The sequence below is a fragment of the Dermacentor albipictus genome, chromosome 5, assembly GCF_038994185.2.
Source record: "Dermacentor albipictus isolate Rhodes 1998 colony chromosome 5, USDA_Dalb.pri_finalv2, whole genome shotgun sequence".
Lineage (NCBI taxonomy): Eukaryota > Metazoa > Arthropoda > Arachnida > Ixodida > Ixodidae > Dermacentor > Dermacentor albipictus.
In genome coordinates this window covers 39,449,780-39,469,020 of record NC_091825.1, presented here as the reverse complement: position 1 = coordinate 39,469,020, position 19,241 = coordinate 39,449,780, and the positions used below count along the sequence as shown (strand labels likewise).

The window sequence follows — 19,241 nt, the reverse complement described above, 5'->3', positions numbered from 1 at the left end:
TTGTATGTACCATGTGTTTCTTACGTCATAGTCTTTCTGTGAAAACATTGCGTGATAAGTCCGGCTGCCAGTGTGAAAGGTTATTTGATATGTAATCTTGAATCCTGTATGTTGTATGATGGAACCATTCAAGAGATAAGGAGCAGCGGACGCCTTAAAGTGCGTCAACATCTCCTTATGTCATATCCATTAAAAATGCTTCAGTGCAATAATGGTATTGTTTTATATCGTCAAACTCACATTTGGCAATATATTTTAACTCCTCTATGTCATAGTTCTTAGAGCTAGTAGTCCCCAACGCCGTCCGGGCAAAGGTCCCGACTGTGCGCTGGAACAACTACGCCACAAGTGTCCACAAACTGGGCGATGCACTCTTCTGGCACGAATCTTTAACTTCTCTCCGAGCCCACAGTCCACATTCTGTGCCGAAAAAAGAAAATGAATTGTTCAAAGCTCTAAACGTTACAAAACGAAAGCTTAAGCATTACTAATATGCGCAAAATTTTTTGGCGCATTGGCCTCTGCTTTTCTTCATGACTTCACTGTTATTTTCGGGACAAATAGGAACACAAGAATCTGAGTGTTTTGGTAACAAGACTTTTTACAAGTTCGTGAAGTGGAAATTTGTTCTAACCACCTGCTTCAATTATCGTCGAGGATAGAACTGTAAAAGAATTTGAACCATCGTAAGTAAATTTATGCCATAATTCTAGGAATTAAAGGTAGCGTATGCAGTGTTAGACGCCTAGTGATAGGTAAACCGGGCACGAGAATTTTCCTAAGCTCCCTCAAGTACACTTTAGAGCACCACAATGTAGCAAACAGTATGTCATTCAAGTATTATTGGACTTCTCAATGCTGCAGAAGCCATAAATGTAGGGGGTCCATATACGAGGGGATGTCAAAGAGTAAAATAACGTTCGCAATTTCTCGCACTAGGATTTGGTAACACTGCTAATATCTAGCGTTCAATTGGTGTCGTCTGCAACATTTCTATGAAACGGGCCACTTTTATTCCCACGTTAGTCGTTAGAGTGTAGCAGACCATTAAACATGGCAGCGCCATTGTAGATCTGCACCAAGGAGGAAATTAGGGCACTGACTCGCTTTTCCTTTGTGAAACGTTATAAACCTGGGAAAATTATTCGTCGAATTCAAGTGCAGTATGGTGAGAGTTGTTTATCGCGTTGCATGATCTAGCAATGGATAGAGCGTTCCAAACTGAGAATAACTCTATCTGACGAGGAAAGATCGGAGAGGCCATCGATGTCTACGAACGAGGACCATTTCAAAATATCTGTATACCGCAACGAAAGAAAGAAACAAGAAGGAACAAAGACGAAGATAAGCGCTATGTAAGTAGCGCTATATAGCGCTTATATAGCGCTTGTCTATTAGCGCTTGTCTGTAGTAGCGCTTGTCTTCGTATTCGTTTTTCTTGTGTCTTTGTTTGGTTGCGCTACACAGGTACCTTTAAATGATGACCGAACAAGAAGCCCATATCGCCACCCTCGACAGTTTGAAAGTCGTTGAGGGTATTGTGATAGAAAGCAGGTGAATCACAGTGGATGAAATCGCCGATACTTTACATATCAGTCATGGTTCAGTGTACTCCATCTTACAAGACAAGCCGAATTTTCGGAAACTGTGTGTAAGGTGGTTACCGAGAACATTATCCGCGCAGCATAAGGCATAAAGGTTTGGCATCTCTCGTAAACATTTCACCGGTTATAATCGCGAGGGAGACGGATTTCTACAGGAAATTTTTACTTTAGATGAAACTTAGCTACATCATGACGAAACGGAAAGTAAGGCTGCGAACATGCTTTCGAAACACTCATCATCATCAATTTAAACGTCAGAAATTTAAACGTAGCTGGTAAGATTATGCTAACACTATTCCGGGACATGGAAGGTGTGGTAGCCGTTCATTTCACCACAAGAGGCGACAGTATGTACAGCGAGAACTATAGCGATGTGTTGGGAACTAAACTGATCTGAACGTCGTGTAAAATTGTCAGAAAGTGTTATCCTGTAGCAAGATAGCGCTCTTGCACATTCTGCCAAACGAACGGCAGAAACAATAAAGTAGTTGGGAATCGAATTGCAGAAACACCCGCGATACATCCAGACCTGGCTCCAAGTGAGTTTTATGTATTTGGACCATTGCAGGAAGCACTCAGGAGAAAATTTGCAACGGACGCTGAAGTAATTGATGCGGTGCAAAATTGGTTATAGCTTCAACCAAAACACGTTTCTTTTCCGACGGAATCAACAAACTTGTTAAACGTTGGGCAAAATGCATTGAAGTGCAGGGAGGCTATGTAGAAAAATATTGTGTGTTTCAGTTTTCTATCAATAGAACAAATGTGCATTTTCTCAAAGTTCCCTTTACTTTTTGACTTCCCCTCGTACTGACGTTAGAATGTTTTCACAAATGACAGCATTCGTCGATAACAACGCATCTGCACTTTCCCAAATCGCACTTTTTCTCTTTGACCTCTGAGGGACTATAACTTCCGCTTGTGAAAGCAAAAGTTATATTGTGATGAAAATTTACAGTAAAAAATTATCGTTAATAGAAAGGTTCTCGCAAATTTCAGTATTTATACGCTTGCTACGTACGCTAGAATAAGGTATTTACATGCTAGGATAGACTAGTTAATATTTTTTTTAGTTACACGAGCATTGCTGGGAGTGAATAACTGCCAGTAACCATTTGAACTATGCACTAGGCCATCCAGATTTAAAGTTAACCAATAAATGCAGCTTATCTTTTCTACTGTGTATTATGTGCGTCAATTGTATGAGTTGTATGATTCAACCGAACCTGAGTCGTCGGATAAGCTGTGGTCTTTCTGGCCGGGAGAGTACAAATGCTGCAAAAAGGTTGCAATATAACAAGAAACACCACTAATATTTCCACGAAAATTTTTCTAAGCTGTAAGGAAGAGCAGGCTTAATGCCGCGGCCAATTTGCATCGAACGGTGTCACTAGGGTATAATGGGTTGGTATTCTCGTAAGTTGCACATCTCTGCCGGGCTTTCTTATTGCTGCGAAATTGCAAGGAATGTGACGGTTCTAACTTGGCGGGACAATTACTAGGCAGGAAACACCGGATTTTGATAAGTTTTCTGTTGTTTTCTACAGCCTTACGATGTCCTCGGTACTCCATGTCCGCAAAGACGCAGTTGTTGTAGTCTGTGTAGTAAATCACGCCTTCATAATCTGTTGGGTCTGCAACAGGTAGTAAAGTTAGTACGGTAAAATGCAAACGTGCCCATTAAATATAACATAGTACATGTTTGCATGATTATGGGCACTCAATCTCTCCTAACTCAATACATGAGCTGTTGTTGCATTCATGAACGCCTCAGGACGAAACATTCATGCAGACTCTACCTAAGTGTAGGCAGCTATGGTAAATAAAGTCAAGTAGTCGGTCGCATAACGCATGTTAATAAGAGCCTTAAATGTATCCGTTTTGTATGCACTTGGGTTTTTCTCGATTGGTAGCTGGAGTCAACGTTTACGCTTTTGTTGGACTTTGCGACTGCTGCAAGACACATGTTGCAAGACAGCAGTCACATTCTGTAAAATACGTAGGCATTACGCAGTGCTTGAATTGTGAAAGTGCTGTCGACACGCACTGGCGTAAAGAACAACTAGATTCGAAAGCAACATCTGGCGGCATAACGAGGGCAACCCGTTAAATGCGAGTGCAGAGAGACCAGGAAACTCGGCGCACAAACATGCGTGATGCGGAAAGACGTGGAAGACACCCGCAGAACGACGAAAACTACGAGAAGAAACTAGAGGAGCTAGGATAAGAACATTTTGCAACAAAAAACATATGCAGGTCGCAGTAAGCATCGGAATGGCTCAGCATGAATCTACCTAAAGAAGCAGGAGGAGGATAAGTGAGGAAGGGTAGGGGGGTCAGCGAGACACGCTTCCGGTTTCCTTGAAGAAGATGCTTTTACTACTCATTGTGTTAACGCAGTGGGATGGTACATTGGTACAGATAGCATGTTATGCTATGTAAGCAATTTCTTGCAGGTGATGAAATTTGTGGCGTTGAAGCACTAAACAAGGAGTAATTAACACAAGTTGGTAATTTCCAGAACGAAGGCAACAGTTACCACTCATTCGCATTTGTGTAAATCGTTAGTCGCGACGCCTTTCAACTCACTCCTAAGACGAAGGCAGTATTGGTTTAATAATGCTGGTCGCGTAATTTGCAGAAAATCACGAAAAACAACGCCTCATCAATTGCACCTTCCAATCGAGGTGCTGGCAAATGTCATTGGGCGTTTCAGTGCAAATCGTTCCGCAGCTTGACAGTACCAGCTCCCTTCCCCTAATTTTGTTTAGTGCGCGTCATCTGTGTGACAGACCGTTACTCTGTCTATTCAGCGAAACAACCGAACCAAATCAGCAGAAATCGCCAAATAAAAAACTCCCGCAGTTGTGGCCCAGTGGCTACACTGCAGCGCTGCTTATCTAGATTTGGTGGGTTTGATCCTGATTGTGGCGCCCACATTGCAAATGGCCGGAAATGCAATGTGTACTGTGCAGTAGGTGCGCGTTCTTGAACTCCAGAGTACAAATAATCCACAGTCCACAGGCCGTAATCCACTATCCACTATGGCATGCCTTATATTCCGATCGTTGGTTTTTAACGTAAAATTGCTAATTTATTTTCATTTAGACAAAGAAGCTAAGCGCACATGCCACATCGGAGCCCCTGTGAGACGATAGTATCATCAAGGTCTGCCCACCCTTTCCTTTGACTGCACTCTCTCCGGGTTGGCCTGAGTTAGCAACTAAACGCCACTGATGTGACGCACATCGTCCATTGCTATCAGTGTCGATCCAGCAAGTCATCACGTACGAAAAATGTATCCAGGCTACATCCAGTCCACTCGTCCAATGACAGATGTCTAACCAGGGGAGAACGCAAAGAAAGCTAGGACAAGGAAAGCGCCATCTTTCGGATCAGAAGCGCTAGCACCAGCGCAGCTAATAACTTCTCGATGAACACTGCAACTACTGTTCGTAACGATAACTTCTCTGTGTCACGGTACCACTCTGAAAACAGAGCGCAACTGTTTGAAAAACACACGCGTTATACTTTCGTTTGCTGAGTTTGGCAATAATCACGATTAATTTCGTTTGGCTCAAAGACCCATGAATGGCATGGATATTTTTCCCAGCAATAAATGTGAAAGAAGAAAGAAAAAACAAACAAAATCTTCACTCTCGCATAGTGCAATTTGATCTGATTGACAGTATTATCAGGATCTTAAGCCTATGTGGCTAGCTGAACGCTGAATTGGCTTCAAGATCAAGTCTGATATTTTGTTTTGCGGACCACCACGTAGTATTATCACCAACGGTTTGCAGTAATTCTGCAATGCTTGTACATTGAAGAGGCCAGCAACAACATATTATAATAATTAGGATGCCATAGGCTATAATGATCTGAAGTGCAAGCGCCTCGCCACGTGCAAATTTTTCGAATTAGAAAAGAAAGATACGCACAGAGTTGACTCTATTTTTGGTTTGTGGCTGCGAGCAGGTTGAAAGCAGTCTTTTACACTTTGATATCAGCTCACCATTCTACTCAAACATAAGTTGATGCTCCAACACAATGACGAATGTTTTGCGTCAACGCGCTTGTATGGACGAAGAATGTAGTGGCATGACAACACTTCTTTTATGATGTAATGATGATCCTGATGTTACGCTACGTAATTTATTTCAGGCCCAGATCATCTTATGAGTACCAATATTTCACAGAGAAAAGCGGGAATGTACTAAGTTCTCCGACGCAGTGCTGGTTTCCAATATTGGCATGAATACGACAGCTCGCAGAACATGCACAATAGGCGTTATGAATTCTTTGTTGCATATCTCTTAGAACGGAACAATTGCTGTTCAAGTTATCCAAATTGCGGCGAATTAAGAATGGAGTAAGGAAATGAAAGAGCGTTTGAATAAGCGAACTCACCCTCTCCTACAGTGAAGAGCATTGTACTAGGTGCATTTCCTGGCCTCATATGAAATGGTATTTCCAATCTGCGCATGAAAACCGAGATTTGTAAACATCATGCTCTGTTCCGCATCAGGTTTACGATGTGTTGCAACTGATGGTGCTCTCTCACTGCGCTAACAACTTCTTATATTATTGTCATTGTTTAATAACGAGAGATTCATTAACAGGTTAGAGGTACGATAAAGACGTCGTGAACTAATTTCGTCAGTCCTTCCACTCTGCCAAGAAGGACATGCAGTGAAGCTGTGGTGCATTTTACCTCAATTGACGCATCTATGCATTCATATATATATTGTCACAGTCGGTAATGTGGAAAGAAGACGCTGATGGTGGTCTTGGAGACGACGAAGAAGTGTTTTAGCAGGATCGATGCTCTACGCTTGTTGGCTCAGCCATTAAAAGCTACCTGTAAATAGACGAACGCTTCTTCCTTCCCGTAACATCATTGGTGGAGGTGCGGGGTAATCGAGCAAGACGGAGCTCCGCAGCGGACGTAACCTGGCCGCCATGTCTTCCGAAGGAGACAGTTCAACCGCGGCCCCGTCGTCGCCCCTGACGGTCATCCTGGCCCAGCCTCGCGACCCTAGCATGTTTTCCGGGATTGACAACGTTGACGTCGATGACTGGTTGCAGAATTAAGAACGGGTCAGCGCACACAACAGGTGGAATAACACGCTTATGCTGGGTAATGTAATATACTACCTGAAGAAAACAGCACAGATCTGGTTCGAAACACATGAAGAAGAGATTACGAGTTGGGACCAGTGCAAACAGAAGCTTAGAAATTTGTTCGGCAAACCCGTCGGCCGCCAACGTGCTGCAAAGAAGGACCTTGGGACCCGTGTACAGACGTCCACTGAATCGTACGTGGCCGCAAAGTAGATAACAATATGGCAGAGGCAGAGAAGGTCAGCCACGTCTTAAAGGGCATCAGAGACGACGCGTTTAACCTGCTTCTTTATAAGAACATCACAACGGTCAATGAAATCATTAACGAATGTCGCCGCAACATGCACCCCGATGGGCCCGAGCTCCTAACCGTCATTCCGTCTCATCTGCAAACGATTGTACTGCAGCAACTGCACGACGTTCCCACCGCTGGACACCTTGGCGTCACGCGGACCTATGACCGAATTCGGCGACGATTTTTCTGGCCGCGTCTCAACCGCTCCGTCCGGCGCTATGTTGCCGCGTGTGAGTCATGTCAATGCCGAAAAAGACCAGCTGTGCCTCCTGCCGGACTACTGCAGCCTTTGGATATACCGGCCGACCCTTTTTTTTCGCGTTGGCCTTGATCTCCTTGGACCATTCCCTATATCCAAGGACGGAAATAGGTGGATTGCCGTCGCTACGGACTATACAGCTCGCTATGCCATTACTAGAGCCCTACCGACCAGCTGCGCTACAGACGTCGCTGATTTCTTGCTTCACGACGTTATCTTGCACCTCGTCAACTTCTGACCGATCGTGGCAGATACTTTCTTGCCAAAGTCATAGACGACCTACTTCGATCATGTGCTACTAAACATAAACTTACTACCACTTACCATCCTCAAACTAACGGTCTTACCGAACGCCTGAACCGCACATTAACGGACATGCTCGTAGTGTATGTTTCCTCCGATCATCGCGACTGGGACATTGCTCTACCATTTGTCACGTTCGCCTACGATTCCTCGTGCCACGACACAGCTGGCTATTCACCCTTCTATCTCCTCTTCGGCCGTGAGCCGACTTTACCTTTCGAGACACTCCTCTCGACCACGCTCGACTCGCCGACAGAGTACACTCGGGATGTAATAGCCACGGCGACCCAAGCACGCCAGATTGCCCGCATTCGTCTGTCTGCTTCCCAGACACGCCAGAAGTACCGTTACGACAAGCGCCATCACGACATGAACTACGAACCAGGCGCTCTTGTGCTAGTATGGTATCCAGCTCGGCCGCCGAACGTGATTATTACGATCGCCGGAATGACCATCAAGCCAACACAGCAGCTTAGGATTCTCGGCCTACTACTCCAGAGCGACGGAAAGGCACAGGCCGCCATCACAAAGATCAAGACTACAACCGAACTGATACTTGGTATGATTCGGAGGGTATCGAACAGAAACCGAGGCCTTAAAGAGGACGATGCCATGCGCCTGGGGCGCGCATTCGTCGTGTCGCGGGTTACCTACTCCGCCCCGTATCTCCAGCTGACGAAGGCGAATAGGGACACCCTAAACACGATGCTTCGTAAGGCAACGAAACAAGCACTGGGCATGCCCATATACTCGTCCACGCAAAAACGGCTAGACATGGGCGCCCACAACACGGTGGAGGAGCTCATCGAAGCCCACCTCTCTAATCAGAGAATCCGGCTCAGTCACACGGAACACGGACGAGCCGTCCTACGCAAGATCGGATGGCAGATCGAGCCAGTACCCATCAAGACGGCCCTTCCGGAAGACTGGAAAATGACAATTCAGACAGAACCCCTTCCCCGGCACATGACGCCGGGCAAGGACGACGAGAGGCGCACCGCGCGAGCCAAAGCCCTAGCCCGTAAGCTGGAAGAGAACCCCAGGGTCCTCTACGCGGACGCCTCGCTCCGAAAACACAGTGACCGTGCAGCCGTGGTGGTTACTTCAAAAGAGACGCTGATCGTCAGCGCGTCCCTGAAGACAACAGACCCCGCAGTTGCCGAAGAAGTGGCCGTAGCCCTCGCACTCGCACAGCCGCGTGTGGACACAATAGTCACCGACTCAGAGACAGCCTACAGAAGCTTCCGCAGGGGGGTAATCTCCTCCGCGACCCGAGCCATTCTAGCCAAGCACAAGCCTCCGGGAAGAGCCATAGAGCTCATGTGGGTCCCGGCTCACTCGCAGGTAGCAGGCAACACCATCGCCGACTACCATGCCCGAGAAATGTCAATCCGGGCCGAGCACGAGCCGGTAGAGCTACCGCACCCGGTTACCAGCTTTCGGGACATTACCCGGATGTACCGAGACGAAAGGTGCAGACTGCCAGAACCGCACCCCAAACTCACCAGGCAACAACAGACGATCCTGCGTCGGGCGCAGGCGGGATCGCTTGCGCATCCCGTACTGATGAGCCGCATGTACCCTGCGGAATACGATATGCTCTGTCCTTTTTGCAGAAGGGAAAGGGGCACCCTGCCGCACGTCTTGGCAGAGTGCACAGAACTCAAGACCCCCCCTCCACCCCTTCCCACCAACAACCCCAATCCCCAACCCCTTGAGCGATGGGAGACCTTGTTATCCAGCCCCGCCCTACCGATTCAGCTCGCACTGACGGACAGGGGTCAGGAGCTGCTGGAAACATATGGGTCCCGTAACTAGGGAACCACCCCGTCTGGTGCCTGCGTGCACCACCGATATATTTCGGGCCCAGTGAATGTTGCTTCATCATCATCGGCATGTTGGTCTTTCCGAGAAATTCCTCTCGCGATACTATGGCCCTTACCGCATCCTTCGCCAGGTGACCCCTGTCACAAATGAAGTGTCTCCGCTGAATGCCACGGTGCCTTCACCCCTCTCTGACATCATCCACGTCAGCCGTCTCAAACCTTACCTTTCTTCGACCGATGAGCCGCACCAATCAGGTGCTTTTTCCGACGGGGGTGATGTCACAGTCGGTAATGTGGAAAGAAGACGACGCTGATGGTGGTCTTGGAGACGACGAAGAAGCGTTTTAGTAGGATCGATGCTCTACGCTTTATGGCTCAGCCATTAAAAGCTACCTGTAAATAGACGAACGCTTCTTCCTTCCCGTACCAATATATATTGTTACGCTCTTAGGTGTGTAGTGGATTCACGAATGTGACACTCTTAGGAGCATAGTGGGTTCACGCCTCAAAAAAAAGTATGCGGGGGCACCGGAGGGTGGTGAACGAGAAAGACGACGTGTGGCTGGCTGGCTGAATCTCGCCAGGCGCTCAGCTGATCCAGGCCATCGCTGCTAACTCTACCCGGCTTCAAAGTAACGCCTTTTGTGGGCGCAACAGAGTGGTGGAGGTGCGGGGTACGACAGGACGTACCACGGAGTCGCAACATCCAGAACTTAGCCGGAGCCGTCGTCTTGCCGGTCTCTTGCCAACGACCTTCCCTATGGCTCAGGACGGTGATGGACAAATGCCAGCTCTAGTTTCACCTTCTCAAAGGTCAACGCCAGTTGGACCTTTGCGGCACTACATGGAGCCACGCTCGTTCGCGGGAAAAGTGGGTGAGGACGTCGATGAGTGGCTGATGCACTACGCAAGGGTGAGCCGCTACAACCGTTGGGATTCTGTCACTCAGCTTGAATATGTCGCGCTCTTTCTGAGTGAGACGGCGCTGATGTGGTATGAAAACCACGAAGACTCCCTAACAACATGGGAGCACTTTGTCGAGGAAATAAAGAAGTGTTTTGGCGACACCCACGCCAAACAGAAACGCGCCGAGAGAACACTTGCTCAAAGAGCTCAAGCTCCTGGAGAAACATGCACTATATACATCGAGGAAATCCTCAAGCTGTGCAAAATCGTAAATCCGCAGATGTCCGAGGAAGACCGAGTCGGACATCTCCTCAAAGGAATTGCAGAAGATGTATACAATTTCCTTATAAGTCGAGAACACGTTGATTCCGTCTCAGATGTCATGCGTCATTGCCGTACGTTTGAGACGTTGAAAACACGTCGCATTGTGCCAAAGTTTGGACGCCTGGCGAATGTGACAACCATTGCCAGCGTAGATGAGAGCCCGTCTGCCGATCTTTCGTCTACTATACGGCAGATCGTGCGTGAGGAACTGCTGCGGCACCAGGAAGTTGCGCGCGACGTCATACGACAACCTGACGGTTATTACCCGCAACACATGGCGCCTGCCGCACCCTGCGCTTCCTGGCAACCGGCGGTATGTGTCACAGACGTCAACCGCAGAGGTGCTCCATGGCCACGTGAGGACACATTTACGACCGAACACCGACCTGCAGAACACCCTCGCTCCAGCAGGTTTGCACGCAGACCGACCGTTCCTCCTGTGCAGCAGGCTCAGCCGCTTCGCTCTGCTACACGACCCCCCACGGCTGAGCGCTTCGAAGGGCAGTTCATCGATCGTCGTTTGCCTGTGTGTTATAGCTGTGGCGACTTGGGTCACATTGCCAGGTACTGCAATCGCCGCCAACCACCGAGGTTCGACCGATCGACGATGTCTAGGCGGTACCGCGCTCCTCTGGGCGAAACATACTCGCCTTCGCACACATACTTAGGACGCTTGCCTCACCAGCACCCGGAGCCGCTGCGGAACCGTTCTCCAGCATCCGATCGCAGCTTGACACCACCACCCGCTCCTCGTGTAAGCCGATCGCCCTCTCCGCGGCGTCGATACCCGTCGCCACCTCCGGAAAACTAGCCAGCGCGGCCGTTGGAGGTGAGGTCGCTGGACAATCTTCGCTGTCGACAGAGATACCTCCACCACTCTGTTGCGCCCACAAAAGGCGTTACTTTGAAGCCGGGTAGAGTTAGCAGCGATGGCCTGGATCAGCTGAGCGCCTGGCGAGATTCAGCCAGCCAGCCACACGTCGTCTTTCTCGTTCACCACCCTCCGGTGCCCCCGCATACTTTTTGTTGCGGCGTGAACCCACTATGCTCCTAAGAGTGTCACATTCGTGAATCCACTACACACCTAAGAGCGTAACAATATATATATATATATATATATATATATATATATATATATATATACATATATATATATATATATATATATATATATATATATATATGTATGGAGAAACTTGTTCACGTTCGGGTAACTAAAAAATGGCGACGATTCCGCGGTAAACAGAGGAGCTGCCCGATAACCTTACGTAGGAAAAGGGAGGAACACTGCAATTAGCATAATCTAGTCTAATGTTTATTGCGAGCTTGTTGCCAAGAGCGTGGGTAAATATTTTTGGGCGTCTTCACTTTGTGGGTGCTGCGCCGATGTAGCGCAATCGATGTACACTACAGTCTCGGGGCCCTTGAATAACGCAGGACGAAAGAGCACGACCTCGGGCGCTGAGGAGTTCTCGGGGTGCTTCAATACAACGTTCTGTAAAATGAAGGTCCATAATGGGCGGGAGAGGCCGCAGGTAGGGCCGTAGTTTGGGCGTAACGTCTCATGTGGTCTACTGCAACAATTATGCAGCAATTTTCCAAGGAAGTATAGGAAAATAGCCTTTAGATTTTGATACCAAGCCCTTCTTAATCAACTGCTTCCGCGCCCATTTTCTGACATCAGGACATTAACGCAATTGTTTAAAAGCATTGAAAAAAATTGCGAAGGTGCCACTCCAGTTGCACATCTTCAATATATATTCCCCATTCATCCAGCAATTCCGTAAATGGACAAAAAATACGTAGTGTTGGTTCCGGAGGTTTTCAAATGGGCCCAGCCCAACTCGTTCGAAAGGCTTTGGATACCATGATCATGCATTCATGGACGCATTTATACAGAGCGATGGCCAAGGCGGTACTGCAGGTTTCTTCAGCCCTGCGACTGACATGAAACGGATGTTTCGCATACCGCATTCTGTCTCATGAACTGCAGAGCTGCCAGCGATTGATATTGATCTGCAATACATGCAAGGGGAATTGGGCACATTTAATGTTGTCCTCCTTACGGGCCCCCACGTTGCCCTTCGCAGACTACAAAGAAGTGACACTGATCGACCAGCTGTGCTTACTATCATTTAGCATGGTACCAGAACTACACCTAGTGAAATATTCGTTGTTGGCCAGTCGATACTTTCGCATGTAGGTGTTGCAAAGAACAAAGAGGCCAATGAACTCGCTTCCTGTTATGTCTGCAACGAATGTGCTGTCCGGAAATTTCGTGTAGGCTTGACGAGGCTCATCTGTTGACGAAGCGGATACCTCCTCAAACAGCACCCACACCGGCGTCTAACAAAAAGATTCGTTACGCTCTATAATCGTCACCTGCGCTTGCCTTGTTGTGCTAGATCTATATGGCCAAGTTAAGTAATAGATGTGTCCTGGTGTCTGAATGTTTAAACCGAGAAATTCGCGCAGACAGTCTGACGTGTGCATATCGCGGTTCCTGCGACACACTTGAGCGCCTTGTATTAGAGTGTCCTCTTTTCGTTCCGCAGCACACGTTGCAACTAAGGGTATATTGCCTACTTTGCCTGCTGTGTACGACCCTTGATCATTGTGTGTAGCCGAGTGACTGCGATTGTTGATGCCACCACGCTCATGACACCCTCCTAACATTTAAACAAGACACCTACTTGACTTCCTATTTGTAAGATATTTCGCACGGGGCTAAATATTTGTTTTACCCTTTTTCTCTATTTTGAACATCTTTTTTAAGTTAGAGCAACCTGCGCGTGTCTTTTTTTTTCTGTGCACCCGCGTGCATAATTTGATCCTTACTTGCTCCACTCTATTTTCACTCTATGCCTTTCTTTACGTTCGTCTTTCAACTTGCTTTGCTACACCACCTTTTCTTAACAGAAGGCAGGCTTTCTGTCCTTGTCTTTGGTAGTTGCCAGCCTTCTCGTACTCATTTTCCACCCTACTCATTGTGTGTATGTTTAATACCAAGTAATTATTATATTTATAATATTGCTACGGCACAATATGTGCGATCACGAAAGGTCAGCGGTGTGAAGACGACGACGACGGTTAGAAGCTTGCGCGGGCTGTCGCCTCTTGGCCAAGCGCAGCGTATTTTCCTTGTAAATATATTTGTACATAGCTTTTCTTCTGCGTCTTCCTACGTAACATATCTGGTGGAGGTGGACGTTCCCTGTACCTCGTCACGGAGCTTCGCAGTGGACGGTACGTCGAGCCTTCCTTCATGGCTCCCGGTGACGACAACCCGACTCCGCCGGCTCCGACACCTGCCGCCACTACGCCGACCTACATCACTCTCCCCGCTCCCCGTGATCCTGGCGTATTCTCGGGCCACGATGGGGAAGACGTCGATGACTGGATCAGCCTGTATGAACACGTCAGCCGCAATAACCGGTGGGACCCTACTATTAGGCTCGCCAACGTGGTCTTTTACCTCGGTGGCACACCTCGAGTTTGGTATCGCACGCACGAAGATGAGCTCACCAGTTGGGATTCACTTAAGACACAGCTTCGAGACTTGTTCGGCAACCCCTACTGTCAACAACTTGCAGCGCAGAAGGCGCTTTCCGGCCGTGTGCAGACGTCAACAGAGCCCTATGTCAGGTACATTCAGGACGTCTTGGCTCTGTGCCGCAAAGTTGACACCCACATGACTGAGTCAGACAAGGTTTCCCACATCCTCAAAGGCATTGCCGATGACGCCTTCAACTTGCTCGTTTGCAACAACGTAGCCACGGTGGATGCTGTTATAAAAGAGTGCCGTCGCCTGGAACTCGCCAAAAGCCGACGTATTGACCAGCAGTTTGCCCGTCTGCCCAACACCCCAGCGACATCTTCCTGTGCCGACGCTCCTCGTCCCAACAACGCTGCCGATGTTACCAGGCTCGTCCGGCGTGAGATCGAGGCCGCCTATCCGGCTGCCTTCGACTCCAGTCCCACCACCACATCTGCAGTCACGGTCTCACTGATCCAGGCAGTTGTCCGCCAGGAGTTTGAAAACATGGGTCTTCACACCATCTGCTCGGCCCATCGCCCTGATACCTGCCCGGCTTCTTCGATTTCGCCCCGTCCCGCATCTTCTTACCCACCACGTTTCCGCAACCCATCTGAATGGCGCACTGCTGACGACAAGCTTATTTGTTTCCACTGCCTATAATCGGGCACATTTCTCGGTACTGTCGTAGTCGCTGGAGTTCCCCGATCCGGTCTACTTATACTGCCTACTCTCGCCCCTCAGGTGGCCCTTCTCGTCCCTATGCCGCACGCGCCGATAATGCCGCCACTGATTCTCCTGCAACGAACCGCCCCTATTCTCGTTCGCCTTCGCCCCAACGACGACAATCTCGCTCTCCCCAGCCCCGTCGCTCCTACTCGCCGACTCCCTTCGGACGCCGCTCCCAGCCGGAAAACTAGACGATGCAGCGCCTCGAGGTGACGCTGCATTGCTCCCTACGCCGCCAAATCCTCTACTAACTTTGCCCACTCATCTGAACCTTCTTGACGTGCAAGTCGACGGTGTTTCTGTGTCTGCTCTCATAGACACTGGAGCGCATTTGTCCGTAATGAGCGCTGACCTTCGTAACCGGCTCAAGAAAATTATCACGCCCGCCACGACGCCTGTTGTCCGTGTCGCCGATGGCGGATCAGCCCCCGTAATTGGTATGTGTACCGCCCGCGTCTCCTTCGCCGATCGCTCAACAATCGTGCTATTCACAGTCATCGCCCACTGTCCCCACGACATCATCCTCGGCTTAGACTTCCTCTCCGCACATTCTGCTCTCATCGACTGTTCCGCCAGTACTCTCCGCCTTGACCTGCCTGTTCTGGATCCTGCTGAACCCCACCCCAGTCGCCTCAGTTCCGCCGACTTCGTTCGCTTGCCACCTTCGGCACTGACCTACGTTGACCTAGTGTCATCCCCACCAGTCTCCGACGGTCACTACATCGCGGCTCCTATGCAAGACGTCCTCCTTACACACGGGATCACAGTACCCCATACAGTTTTCTCTATTACGGCGAATTGCGTCTGCCTGCCAGTGGTCAACTTTGGCTTGACGACACAAGTGCTGCCACGTGGGTTTTCTTTGGCCCAGCTTTGTTCATTCGAGGATCACTCAGTAGCAGCCATTGCAGTAGACGACACTTCATCCGATACTCCTCTACCATCGCAGTCGACAAATTGTACCATCGCTGACTTACGGAAAATGATTGCCCCCGACTTGCCCTCCGAGCACGCTCGTGAACTCTACCGCGTTCTGTTTTCCTACCACGATATTTTTTACTTTAACGATCGTCCTTTGGCCCTTACTACAGCTGTCAAACATCGCATTAATACCGGCGATGCCCCACCTATTCATCGCCGCCCGTATCGAGTGTCCCCAGCTGAGCGTCAAGTTATTCACGCCGAAGTTCGCAAAATGCTTGCCAAGAACATTATTGAACCGTCATGTAGTCCTTGGGCGTCACCGGTTGAGCTGGTAAATAAGAAGGATGGCTCATGGCGCTTTTGCGTGGATTGTCGGCACCTTAACAGGGTTACCAAAAAGGACGTGTATCCCCTACCTCGGATTGATGACGCCCTTGACTGCCTCCACGGTGCTCGCTATTGCTCCTCTATTGACCTTCGCTCCGGCTATTGGCAGATTGCCGTGGACGATCTCGACCGCGAGAAGACTGCCTTTGTAACACCCGACGGTCTTTATCAATTCAAGGTGATGCCCTTCGGCCTATGTAACGCTCCTGCCACTTTTGAACGCATGATGGACTCCCTTCTTCACGGTTTCAAATGGTCCACGTGCTTGTGCTACTTGGACGACGTTATCGTATTCTCCCCTACGTTCGCTACGCACCTCGAGCGCCTGTCAGCAGTCCTGGACGTTTTTCGGCGAGCCGGTCTGCAACTCAACGCAGCGAAGTGCCAATTCGGCCGTCGCCAGATTACCGTCCTTGGACATCTCGTTGACGCGAACGGAGTGCAACCGGACCCAGGCAAGATCCATGCTGTTGCGCACTTCCCTGTTCCGAAGTGTGTCAAGGATGTGCGCAGCTTCATCGGCCTTTGTTCGTACTTCCGCCGTTTCGTGAGGAATTTCGCCGCCATAGCACGACCTCTAACCGACCTTTTGAAAAAAGACGCTCCTTTCCAGTGGGGCGATAACGAGGCCTCTGCATTCTCTCATCTAATCAACATTCTCACAACGCCTCCCGTTCTGGCCCATTTCGATCCTTCTGCGCCTACCGAAGTCCATACTGATGCCAGCGGTCACGGAATTGGAGCAGTTCTGGCACAACGCCAGCGTGGCCACGCCCGTGTTATCGCTTACGCCAGCAGGCTCCTCTCACCCGCGGAGCGCAACTATTCCATCACTGAGCGTGAGTGTCTGGCCCTAGTTTGGGCAGTTGCGAAATTCCGCCCATACTTATATGGCCGATCCTTTTCCGTTGTCACAGACCATCACGCGCTTTGTTGGTTATGCTCATTGAAAGACGCTTCAGGAAGACTTGGTCGCTGGGCCTTACGCCTCCAAGAATATTCGTTCTCTGTCACCTACAAATCTGGCCGCCTACACAAGGACGCTGACTGCCTGTCTCGCTACCCGGTAGACGAGCCTGACGACGCCGACAGTAGTACCGCCGACGGCATTTTCTCTGTGTCTGCCTTCGCTAACATCGCCGATGAGCAGTACCGAGACCTATCGCTGCGAGTCCGCATCGAGCGTCTGCGCTCTACACCTACCGACGCATCCCTTCGCCGATATGTCCTCCAGGGCGGCATTCTGTACCGAAGGAGCTTCCTCCCTGATGGCCCTGATCTTCTTCTTGTCGTGCCACAACATCTACGACAGACTGTGCTCTTTGAGATGCATGACGCACCCACTGCAGGACATCTTGGGGTAACCCGCACGTACGACCGCGTCCGCCGCCGCTTCTATTGGCCTGGTCTCGCTCGCTCCGTTCGACGCTATGTTGCTGCCTGTCATCCCTGCCAGCGTCGGAAGACACCTCAGGTGCTACCTGCCGGTCATCTCCAGCCGATCACCGTCCCTGTGGAACCGTTCTTTCGTGTTGGATTAGACCTGCTCGGTCCCTTCCCCACGTCATCCTCTGGGAACAAATGGGTAGCCGTCGCGACTGATTACGCCACCCGATACGCTATCACTCGGGCTCTCCCTACCAGCTGCGCCACTGACGTCGCGGACTTTCTCTTGCGTGACATTATCTTGCTTCATGGCGCCCCGCGACAGCTGCTTACTGACCGTGGTCGAAACTTCCTCTCGAAAGTTATCGCTGACATTGTGCGTTCCTGTTCCATTCAGTACAAACTGACTACTTCATACCATCCTCAAACCAATGGCCTGACAGAGCGGTTAAACCGTACTCTTACCGATATGCTGGCCAAGTACGTTTCCAAGGACCACCACGACTGGGACATTGCCCTTCCTTACGTAACATTTGCGTACAATTCTTCCCGGCACGACACCGCCGGATTTTCTCCCTTTTATCTACTTTACGGTCGCGAACCTACCTTGCCCCTAGACACGGCACTTCCTCCTGCTGCGGTCTCAACAAGCGAGTATGCGCGCGACGCCATCGCCCTCGCCGACCATGCACGCCAGCTTGCCCGTGCTCGACTTACGGCCTCACAGACCACTCAGCAGTGTCAGTACAACGCCCGCCATCGTGACGTACAGTTCTCACCTGGTGCACTCGTGCTCCTGTGGTCGCCGTCTCGTCACGTCGGACTTTCAGAGAAGCTTCTTTCGCGATACACAGGGCCCTACCTCGTGCTGCGCCAGGTGACGCCTGTGACTTACGAAATTGCTCCTGTGGGCTCAACCTCGTCCTCTCCTGTGGCATCTAGTGATGTCGTACACGTCAGTAGGCTCAAGGCCTACTACACTGCTTCCGAGTCCGATCTTTAGTCGCTCCGGGACGGCGCTTTTGCAGCCGGGGGTAGTGCTACGGCACAATATGTGCGATCACGAAAGGTCAGCGGTGTGAAGACGACGAGGACGGTTAGAAGCTTGCGCGGGCTGTCGCCTCTTGGCCAAGCGCAGCGTATTTTCCTTGTAAATATATTTGTACATAGCTTTTCGTCTGCGTCTTCCTACGTAACAATATTAGTAATAATAGTTGCTATTAATAATAATATTGATAGTAATAACATGGTTACTGTGAGTCGTCGCTGAAAATAAATTGTTTAGTTGTCTTCAGACTCATGCGTTAACATAAGTGAATGATGCATTGTTTTATCACTGCAATCTATGATGTGTGCTGCAGAGAGACAAAGCTGCGAAATATATTTCATATTGCAACATGCGAGCCCCGTACATTGGAGAATCCGCCCGCAAAGGGATGAAAATGACGATCGAAGGAGTGGTTATGTGGTTCTTGCGCCATCTGGGTGTCTTTCCGTGCATATTTCATCAATAGATTTTTCGTTTTGTTTTGTCCACTCTTGTCCCTGTCACATTTTTGATGAAGCTGCGGGGTAAGAACTCGATGCAACGATGTTCCGTAGTGTCCAACTCCATGCGCTTTACACAAACACAGAAGAG

General features: G+C 49.5%; 1 long non-coding RNA gene across 1 annotated transcript; it reads right to left on the bottom strand.

Moving 5' to 3' along the window:
* Positions 1–217: 217 nt before the first annotated feature.
* Positions 218–18,685, bottom strand: LOC139060422 (uncharacterized). Its single transcript, XR_011514802.1, has 3 exons — positions 18,382–18,685; positions 6,015–6,082; positions 218–420 (listed from the first exon to the last, which is right to left on the bottom strand). It is a non-coding gene; the product is annotated as an uncharacterized lncRNA (long non-coding RNA).
* Between the last annotated feature and the right edge of the window lie 556 nt (positions 18,686–19,241).